The sequence below is a fragment of the Dermacentor andersoni genome, chromosome 4 (assembly GCF_023375885.2).
Source record: "Dermacentor andersoni chromosome 4, qqDerAnde1_hic_scaffold, whole genome shotgun sequence".
Lineage (NCBI taxonomy): Eukaryota > Metazoa > Arthropoda > Arachnida > Ixodida > Ixodidae > Dermacentor > Dermacentor andersoni.
In genome coordinates, this window is record NC_092817.1 from 126032948 (window position 1) to 126043905 (window position 10958).

Consider the following 10958-nt stretch of genomic DNA (forward strand, 5'->3'; position numbering starts at 1 on the left):
GACCTGCGCGAGCACACACACACACGCGCACACGCACGCACACACACACACACACACACACACACACACACACACACACACACACACACACACACACACACACACACACACACACACACATATATATATATATATATATATATATATTCTTCCACTTTAGGTATGCCCCACAACTTTGTTCAGTGCTCTTAAAAAAACATAAATGCATACATGCGTACATACATACATAAACATACATAAATGTGTTCGCCTTCAAAATACTTTTCTGTTGAGCGCTTCAGCCGCGATGTCAGTTTCTTTCGAACTGTCGTCACGCCACCAAATTGCTGCGCTGGAAGCCCCAAGTTGCATTTGGGGAACAACAAGAGAAGAAGCAACCACAGGGAACTAAATCCAGTGAGCGCGGAGGGTGTTTCAGCACACTTATAGATTTGCGTGCCGAAGACTCACGCACTGTCAATGCAAAGTGCACGGGGGTATTGCCGTGGTGCAGAATCTAGCTCTTTCTATAAACTTGGTTGCCCGCAGCGCACGCATTCTTTTATGCGCTACAGGAACCCCACGTAGAAAGCTGTAGTGACAGTTTGACCTTCAGGTATAAATTGGGGATGCACCCCCCATTTTATGGCAATCAAAAAAAAAAAAACTGGATCAGCATTACTTTGGCTTTGGGTTTATTCTCCCGTGCTTTGTTTCTTTCTTTTCTTTCTTTTTTTTTTACAGCGAAGCTGTTTACGGCTAGGGTCTATATTGTATTCTTGTCCTGCGCGAGCAATAACCGTGGGCCGATCTCGAAGATGGTGCAATACCGGGCAGACTCACCGCGGAAGTGAAGCAGGCGTCGAGCACTCCGCCAACTTGCAAAGATAAGTTCAATATCTTGGGGTCCAAATAGAACCCGTATCACATATTGAGCTGATAACAACAGATGCTACAATTTGCCCCGCGCCGGCCACGTCTACTTTCGCACCGCCCTCTCTTTGTCGGCGTTCCAAGCCGCTTGCGTATCTGCTTTCTTTTCCTTCCACTCTCCCGTGGCGGCGCTGCTGCGTTAAGTCGCGCATATCTAGTCTTCTCCGGCTCCTCGGGGCGGCAGTCGGGATGTCCACGCGAGTGTATACAAATATCACGGTAAATGAGTTCGTACCTTTGTTCGAAATTCTGTGTCACCTCTGTGTCGTCTGCTAAACAGCTTCGCTGGTCATTCACCTTCACAGAGTGCAATGGAACATCACTTTCTTTTTTGACCTTGACATAGATTTTCTTTTTTCCGCTCCTTGATCAACTTCGACTTCAACTCGATGCCGTATTCGTAGATCCAAGTTTCGTCACCGGGGAAGACCCTCTGGCAATAATTATCGCTTTGATCGGAATCTTTCCAATCAATGCAGCACATTATTTTTTTCGTCGCGACACTTGCTAAGTAGCGAGTCAGCAGTTGCGGCAGCATGTTGAAACAAACATTTTTTTTTTTAATTTCCAAAATTCCCGTCAAAGTGCAGTTAATGGAAGACTTGCCCAAACCAAGTACTTCTGCTATCATTCTAACAGCGGCGGTCACCGAACACAAAGGGCGTACGCTATCGACGCTCTTCATCTTGGCACGAGGTGGAGGAACGAAAATAAAATATTCAAAGAACAACTTGCAAGATACAATTACAACACCGGCAATGTTGGGTCGGTAGAGGCCTGACGACCGAATATGGTAGGTCTTAGAATCGGATCCATTTTTTTGTTGAACAGCTTGGCTAAAGTTAGCTCGGACACCGTATATACAGGGTGTTCCAACTAACGTTGGTAAAGCTGCTTAACAAATCAAGAGATTTTAAAAAAATATGGGACAAGACACGATTTTAAGAATTATCGTATTCGGTCGTCAGAACATATGTCTCGTAATTGTATATTGCACCGTGTTATTTTTTCACTCTTTTTCTTTGAGCAGACTGGCTAAAGTTAGCTGGGACAACCTGTAAATAAACCTTGGCATATGAATCGCGTTTTATTTTATCCTTAACATAATTAGTTTTTTTATCACACATGACATATGTAGCACCATTCTACCTTTTTGAGCGAATACTCTCACAGGCAGACATTGTTTTCACAAGAAACGAAAGTCGGTAATTTATTAATTGACAAATATTTGATAATTAACCGGTAAACTAATTGTATTACGTAACGTGTTGCAATTTACTAATTATAGCCGGTGACTTGGAAAGTATTATCCATTTATAACGAATTCTGAGGATGACACAAATTTCGCTGTGTGCGTTCCTAAAGCTTGCGACGAAATGCACTGGTGTTCTTGAATTTTCGAGCTTCCGTCCATAAAAAGAAAATGTTAAAGAAAGTAAGTGCAACCAGAGTGCATATTTACCGCAAATTTTACTGCGCTTAGCCAGAAGTTGGTGTCATCCTCAGAATTCGTTCCAAATTTGTTATTTGTTCGAAATGCTAGTTCCAAAATTTGTTCCAAGTAGTCTTGCGAAACTTGCCTTGAGAAGTAGTGTCTTGTGAAATCATTGGCTTAAATTCTTGTATTGCAATATCCGTGCCAAAGTAATGAGCTAGAAAGTTTATTAGTGAAATTCTGATTATTATAAAAATAGGCAATTGATTTCTAGTGTAAGTAATGTCTGCCGTTTTGAAATCCAGCTGAATAAGTAGATTTGCGCAATATGGCACAGGCGATGTTTAAAAACTTCCGTTAAAATGGAGCACCCAGCATATCACTCAAGCGTTGAATCACAGGATCCGGCTGCAGAACGGGGGGGGGGGGGGGGGGGGAATCAAGAAGCACGTAGGAAAAACAAAGACGTCGCTTTGCTGAAGTTCCAGCCGCGGGACCGGCCTGCTTCGTCGGAGACCAAGTGCCGCTCTTTTCACACGTGTTCCTATATATATATATATATATATATATATATATATATATATATATATATTTAGAGTGTCCCAGCTGACTTGAACCTAGATTTTAAATATACGCAAGAGCTCTGGAGAAATCGTACCGACTGCATAGTAGCCGTAGTCGTATGTACTTACGGCCAGTATTTTTTTCATCACGATGTGTTACTTAATTACTTTTAATTTGTGGATATTTTAATTATTGCTTGAATCGCAAACATATCAATTACAAAGTTGTCTGTGTGCGCGTGCGTGCGTGCGTGCGTGCGCGTGCGTGCGTGTCGAATCGGTCGAATCTCCCTAGAGGCACTATGACTCGTAAAGTTAGCTATTAACCACGGCAAAATCGTCAATCTCATCTGGACACCCACGCACAGATGGTAGCAATGAGGCGGCGCACCGCATGGCTCGAGAGCTTGCGGACCCAGCCTCGGTTAGCCCCGCCTCACCGACTACTGATGAGTAAGAGTGGGAAGATCGAATGACCAGATTTCACAAAATTACACAACACCATAGAGTGACAGGCGCACATTCCCGCCGCCGCACCCAAAATTCAGCTAAAATCATTCTGTCGAACGGCGGCAGTTAAAGACCAGATCCTATCCGAGCCCAGCTATCACGCACCTAATACACCCAGATTTATACACGACTGACAAGTGCAGACATTGTGACTCTAGCGCCACCCTGGAGCATATCCTATGGGAGTACGCGACTATAATACACGATAACGGTGATGCAGCCTCAAACAGCGACAGCCTCCGCGCGCGCTGAGAGTCTGCGTTGCTGAGCTTAAACCTGCAGTCCCAAGCCGTCCGGCGAGCCGAGGAAGCCGCCAAGAGCCAACAACCCTTGGCCGAAACCTAGGCGGGGTCCAGGCGAACCCCACCAAATCGCAGAAGACTCAATAAAGATATTTGAATGAATAAATGAATGAATGAATGAATGAATGAATGAATGAAGCGCCAACAGAGACGGTACACTAAGAAAGAACAAAGACAGGAGAAGGCGCTTTGTCTTGTCTTTGTTCTTAATGGGCTGTCTCTTTTCGCGCTTCATCTTTTGAAAGCTCTGAACCAACTATAGCCCCACAACGTGTTCTACTGCATCACTTTTGTCCGCTCTTGAGCAAAAATCATTCGAGGAGCGCAAACTCAATACACTCATGCTTTAATGGTGATGCAGTTAAGTATAAACCGTACGTAAGACTTTTGCGCGTGACGGCAACAAGCGACGCGATGGAGATGGCCTTCGCGTTCAATCGTCGCCTGCAAATAAAACGCCAACCCGAGCGATGACGTAGAGCGACGTGTCCTCGATATTGCCGGTGTGTCGTGGAGCCCGCTCCAGTAATTTAGGTTGATTTGTTTTGCTGTACAGAGCAGCATAACATATTTATCAAGGTCATTTAGTAGATTTTTCTTTTTGTTCTTTCATGCATCCAAATTCGGTTGTTTGCTCGTTCCGTGCGACGATCGGTAGTACTTGACTGATGAACATCCAGATCCGGCTTCACGCTGTTGGCTAGCCTCTCATAGCACTTCCGGTCGACCAATTCTAGATTTTCAGAAGCGAGTGGTTGAGCGACAACAACGAGCGATCTCCCTGCGCAGTGTCCCATTTTGTCGCTCGAAGCCGTCGCTCCTCGCCGCAGCGCACAAGCTAGCTCGCAGTGTTTGCGCTTTACGCCCCCAGAAGCTCGGGTGCTTTGATATTCGATACGGAGTTCGGTCGCCTTATATTCGTCGTACATCTGGGCTGCGGTGCCCAGGGACACAGGAAAGACAGCGCATAAGTCATCTGGCAGAGTGCTAGTCGTTTCTGCTGGAGCTGTTGCACTGCGTTAATAACAATATCCGTGCATTGCGTCTTTCAACAACCCGATACCTTGCGTATCACGACTGATCACGCCTTCCATCCACCTCCCTCGTTCTCATCTCGGGAAGCTGCCATATCATGGATCGCTCTCGAGTGGACTCTACAGTTGCGAGTTCAGTATGACTTGCGTGTAAGTGTTTCGGATCGAGTCAGGAGCCGCTATATTACCGAAAACAGTCAGGGGCTAGGAAATAGGCTGATCCCAACCGCTGGATCGTCCGTTGGGAGAAATCGCAGTCTCTGCCACCGTATCTAGGCTTGGTGACTTCAGAGACACAAAGTTCGGAGCCGGGGTCATTCTCCGGGCTGGTTTTGAGCAGTTCGCGGCTGTCAGAGCAAGGAAAGAGTTCCAGCGTGGTGTGTATAAGTGCATAAGTGTATATTTGTGTGTATGGCGTGTATATTTAGTCCCCTGGTATCAGGGGAATAAATAGGTCCTTTCTGAAAACACCATAAAAATATATGGTGTACTCGCAATAACTGTAAAAGCAGCAGCACCTCTAGGCTAGAAAACAGAATGAACGTGTTCGTTCCGAGAAATTTCATAAAAAGGAAAAAAAAAAAGAGATTTCTTGCATTACATCTGAAAGTGTTACGCGTAAGCGGGTCATGGTTTTCAGTGCGCTTTTGCGTCCCTTGAGATGGTCGGCGTCCATATTTATTCATCACGTGCGAAGAAATGTGCAGTTCAAAGGCGTATCTTGATTCTCTTTATTTATTTATTTATTTATTTATTTATTTATTTATTTATTGTATTTATTCAGGTATCTTGTCTAACTGTGCCTTAAGCACTACTCCCACTATGGTCGAACTTTCGCGCGACTGTGACGTAGACAACCTGAACTGCCAAAAAACGTGGTCATTCAAGTGCGACTTCACTATTTCTTGTGTTTGCCCCGACCACGCTTTAAATCGTCCGTTTGTTTCAACTCGCACATTTTCACATGCACCTCCCACACACGAATCGCTGCCCCACCAATGTCGTTCAATTGATTTCCTCGTCCCGCTCTTCGACCTACGCGGAGCTTGAAGTGAGCATACCACGATGACAAAGCAAGCATTGGCTATTTTAGCTGTCCATTTAATTGAAATGAATAAATAGTACGGAAAACGCCGAAAACAATGAACTTACCACGGGGAACAGCAGAACCTCAATCTTCTGCATGACACATGCGGTTTTTTTTTACTGTTGATCTACAGAGGCAGTCATCCCACCTGCAGCTTTCTTGACTATTTGGGAATGTGTACTAAATCCAGACCTGGGGGTCTTAGCCAGCACTACTCAATGCTATGGTGGTGTTGTAATTAACAAGAAACTGAGAAAGCGAGCCCATCATGTTTAAGAGGATATAAAACTGGACAAGTCAGCGTTGGTTCATGGGTAATAATCATAGCAAGGCGATGACAAAGGCGGGTGATACAAAACAAGCGCTGACTGAAAATTTATTGTGAGAAGGGCTTGAAGGCATCTTAGTGCGCCTGCGGCAGCAAGAAAGAAGGATCATGACAAAAGGTGCTGGATAGGTCACTTACTACAGAAAAAAATATCTACGAAAAAAGAAAGAACTTAAGTAAAACCACGTTATAACGAAGTTGAAGGGGAAGTCAGAATTACTGCCTTACGTCCATTACTGCCTTATGTCCATTAGGTAGCGTGTACTGCACTATGAATCACTGTGGAGATTTCATGGGGAATTTCACTTACTTGGGTATATGTATTGCTTCGTTATATACCGTTTCGTTATAACAAGGTCTGACTGTGCTCGGATTATTATTTTTTTCCTCTTCTCGTTCATTACTTGTACGCGGAGCGCCACCGTGCAGTCACTGCAGGTTTGACGAAGTTGAAGAGTACCCAACTGTAGGCTTCGGGCGCTGGCTTTTTCTCAGCTATAGCCGGCGAATCACTCTCCATCTACAGATTGTGCGTGCCTATAAAAGGTCTTCGATTTCGTGCGAGCACCTCTCCCCCGGGAAAGGCGCGGCTACGGGCCCTCATCATGCGCAGCCAGGACATCTCTCGCTCTCCGCGCTGAGTTTCACTCGAACATCGATTTTCGCGCGCGCCCCCCGCCATCAGGGCCTCTATCAACAAGCGGCAGAATAGAACGGGACGAAGGGAGCGCAAATAAAAGAGGGACGCGGGAAGAAAAAATGGAAGCCGGAGCAACTTGGTCCCGCTTTTAAAGCACCGCGAAAGCAGCAACCGAAGTCGGGAGGAAACGAGAAACGGGACGCCATTGTTATTTTACGGCCACCGTTGAAAAGTCGCTGATGGAGCGCGACAGGGCATCGGGAAGGAGGGAAGTGGGGAAGAATGGGTGGATAAAATAATGGAGGCGGTGAGGGAAAAAAGGGAACGGGTGGAACTTTGGAGGAAGGGAAGTGAGGAAGAGGAGGAGCGATGCCAGGGCAATTTCTTGCATCCCGACAGAGAGGCGACCGTGACGTTCCTTGTTTCTTTTGAGGTTTGGACGCTCGTCTTCAATCGCTCCTCATCTACCTCCTATCTGGACGAGGCTTCTGCAGCGGCGAACTTCGCTCGCTTACGCGTTCTGGGCGAAGCCTCGTTGCATGTACTTGCCGCCGGCCCAGTGGATGCTTTATTCTTCGCACGCAAGCGTACCGGGAATTAATGCAGAAATCACAAGCTCAGGTAATAAAGCAACACTCCCGGAGGATTCCTTGTCCTACCTGCGAACGAGAGAGAGAGAGAGAGAGAGAGATAGAGAGAGAGAGAGAAATGAAGAGAAGGGACGATGATTGTGCTGGCGACAGCCCATGTTTTGACATCGTGTTCATTAAGCAAAGCCTTTACTATGCGTCAGCTAAAATACTAATGGACGCCATAATTTTTGTTAGGCCGCGCACTCAAGCTGTTTGAAGGTCACAAGAACTTGCGTATAAAAAGAATATATATATATATATATTCGATCTTTAAACTGCTCGAATGTACATTAGCCAGCTGAGTTCAACATCTTTAAAGAAAGTTTGTTAACGAAGCGCGCCGTCACCTACGGAGCTTAAGTATGCGCATTACTTTATATCCAAAAGTTCCTAGTCAGTACAATTTAAATGTCAGCATTGTGCCACCATGATTTATATTTCTGGACTCCATAAAAGAGCGTGTATATAATTATCTTCTACAAGTCTGTGATCCATTGTGTGTGCTTCGCTACCGACGCATAGCATTTCTAAGTGGCGTTCTTGAGTATAAGCCCGCTCAGATGAAGCTTGTAGATTTCGAAGGCACTTAACCGGAAGCATCCTGTATAACGTTCGTTTCGCGCAGGCAGCCGACTCGGTCCTTTACAGGTGAGATCATTGGGAAGGCCGTACAAACGGCTGCATATAGACTCATCTGCAGCCTATTGAGCCTACTGAGTGCAACGTCGTCCTGAGCAGCACGTTTTTACGCTGTCATTCTAGAGTTAAGACAGAACATAATGTATAACCTTTAGATTGACCAATTTCACGGCGAGTTTTACTACGCAATCGCTAAAGCAAAGCACGTCGGTAATAGCACACTTTAGCGAGCTGTAAGGCAAGTATGGCAAGAAGCGTGCTGTGTTAGTACTATGACAAACCCGCTTACCTCTCGTGAACAAAAGACGGGAAAGTAAAAGAAACCCTGAACACCTAAGCACTTCTTATGAGTTGTCAATGCGAAAGCATTAATGTCCAGTTGAACACCACTGAGCGGTCGTTCGAGTTACAAACTCATCGCGGGCAAGCAAGCGCATCGAGATGCTTGGCCAACACTTCCTAGATTGCACAAGGCCGGCGCACTTCGATCCGTGACGTCATGCTGCCTTGACCGACTGCCATAGGATCTAACGGGGATGCTCCCGAGTAAGCCGCGATGCTTTTGACGTCACCGGTTTCTTCACGCCGGGCTTGGCAATGGAAATTTCGGTCCAAGTAGCATGATGTTATGAAGCAGAGTTCAGAGGCCTGCTGTCCAAGAGGCGCTGGTTTAGCCCAGTGGGTAATACACTCGGCTTCTGAGCGTGGGGTTGTAGGTCCGAAACTCACTACCACCAGTGTTCTTCGTTTCCAATTTATGTTATTTTTAATACATTTATTTTATAGCAATCACCAAGGCGAAGTCAAAACGCAGGCGGGATTTTGCGTGGAAGAGAAACATGCGTATAACACAGGCTTCTGAGAGCGAGTGTGACGTGGCGTCGCGGCGATGCTCTCTCCCTTCGCGCAACACCTGGCGCGCCAGCGTTTCAGTATGTGTTCTCTTTCGCCCGCTCTGCTCTTTCGAGACGCGCACGTGACGTGACGTCGCAGGCAATGGAAATTTAGGTGCCGTTTCACTGCTGCAGATGACAGACGCTGGCTTTTTCGCTCAATGAGCCATCTGATGATTTGGCATCAATAAAACGATTCTACAACTGGAGCTGGGTTGAAGAGATGCACCCCCCCGCCCACCACCACCACCAACTTCTCGTTAATTTCAATAGAAGAATCCATCAATTACATTTTTCTAGGCATTTCACTCAATGCTCCGGTGACCCCAGGTAAACCGTGAAAGCAGGGAGGAGTAGTGTCATCTCTGAGCCAGTGTCGTCTGCTAGACTTTTCAGACATGCATGGTAGAGCCCCTGTAACGGTTAACTCGGTGGCCAGCTTTGCGGCCGATCGGCCATGACAAGAGTATGTGCTGCTGTAATGATTTCTTTTTTTTTTTTTTTCGAAGAGAAATGTCTTCCTCAGCGAGTTGCACCGACTTTTCGGTATAGGGAAACCGGATTTCTGACCTCTTTCCATGGGCCGCACCTGAGGATAGCTCAGTCATAAAATTTAGGCACTCCGTCTCCTTCCCTTCCCATCCCGCGAAGGGTGATGTGATAGAATTCCGTGCGCAGTATCTACACCCCATCCTTACCCTCAACTGGCTTAGGAAGGCATTTTCGGTCATTGGCTTCAACTTGAAATTGAATCGTCTACCAACATTCGTACTGATGTAGCTGTGACGCGATAGATGTAACCCAAGACGAAGGTAGGAGCAATACACAGACGAAGCACTTCACTCACATACGAAGTTTCTTTTTTAATCAAATGCTAACATTTTTTATTGTGCGCTTCGAATTAGATGATGTAGCGCTTCAACTTTGTTTTAGCCTCGTCTTGCGTCGCGCGTCTATCAAACTATAGCTCGTCATGCTCAGTCTATACCATCTAGCGCAATTTTCTGTCCTGCTGAGATAAGACAGCTTTAGTTTCACGTGCGAAGATATTTCAGCGCAATTAAGATCTTTTGGGATTGAAAGGAGCCAGCGTAGACTTTGTAGAACCTCCCCCTGTCTCACGGGCGCACGTTAAGTCTGCGCGCTTGCATTGTGCACCCTACATGCTTGACGAGTTATACGTGCTGCTCTCGTGAGAAACAGGCGTTCGCTTTTTTTCAGCAAGATGGCACCACTTTCTTTCCATGAGAGCAATTGTAAGCAGTGACAATTGAAAACAACATATTGAGGTACTTTGCAGCTCGAAGCCATGCAGCGGCCGCCCCACACGGTATTACCAAATAGCAGTTATCTAAATTTGCAGTGAGAGACAGAAACAACTTCATGTAGTCGCCTGCAGAACGACACCATGACTAAATGACGCCGTGACGCGGGCCCTGACGTCTTCTCAGCGGGTGGTCTCTACTTAACTCCAGCGCGTGTTACTCCCGCGGTCGGTCGCCCTGAGGGGCAACGTTCCGTTGGTTTCGCTCGGCCTTCGTCTTTCAAGAGCCGCCGAGACCTGCTGGACGGCCCAGGTTTGGCTTTCGTGGTCGTAGCATTCCGCCGCAGCCGCGAGTCGCGGCGGAATCGTTGTACTTGTCGAAGCTTCGTCGGGGAACTTGGTGCAATCCCATAGGATGTGCGTCAGGGTGGCCCTCTCCCGCTGGCACACGCGACACACATCACTCACATGTAATTTAGGGTATAGGTGAGTCATTAACACTGGGGTGGGTAAGGAACCAGTTTGAAATTGTCTGAACAGCACCGCCTCCGCTCGGCTCAGCCCCGGGTGCCGGGGTGGGAAAGTCCTTCGAGCCAGGCGGTGGAACTGTGTAAGCTCGTTGAACGTCGTCATGCGGTCCTTGGCACTACACCTCGTTGGACGGTCGGTTGCAGCGGCGCGGTTGGTTAGCGCTCGCGCCACTGCGTGTGCCGTCTCGT

General features: G+C 46.8%; 1 non-coding gene across 1 annotated transcript; it reads right to left on the reverse strand.

Moving 5' to 3' along the window:
• Positions 1–775: 775 nt before the first annotated feature.
• LOC126537639 (U2 spliceosomal RNA) lies at positions 776–965 on the reverse strand. The gene has a single exon (XR_007600815.1). It is a non-coding gene; the product is annotated as a U2 spliceosomal RNA (small nuclear RNA).
• Between the last annotated feature and the right edge of the window lie 9993 nt (positions 966–10958).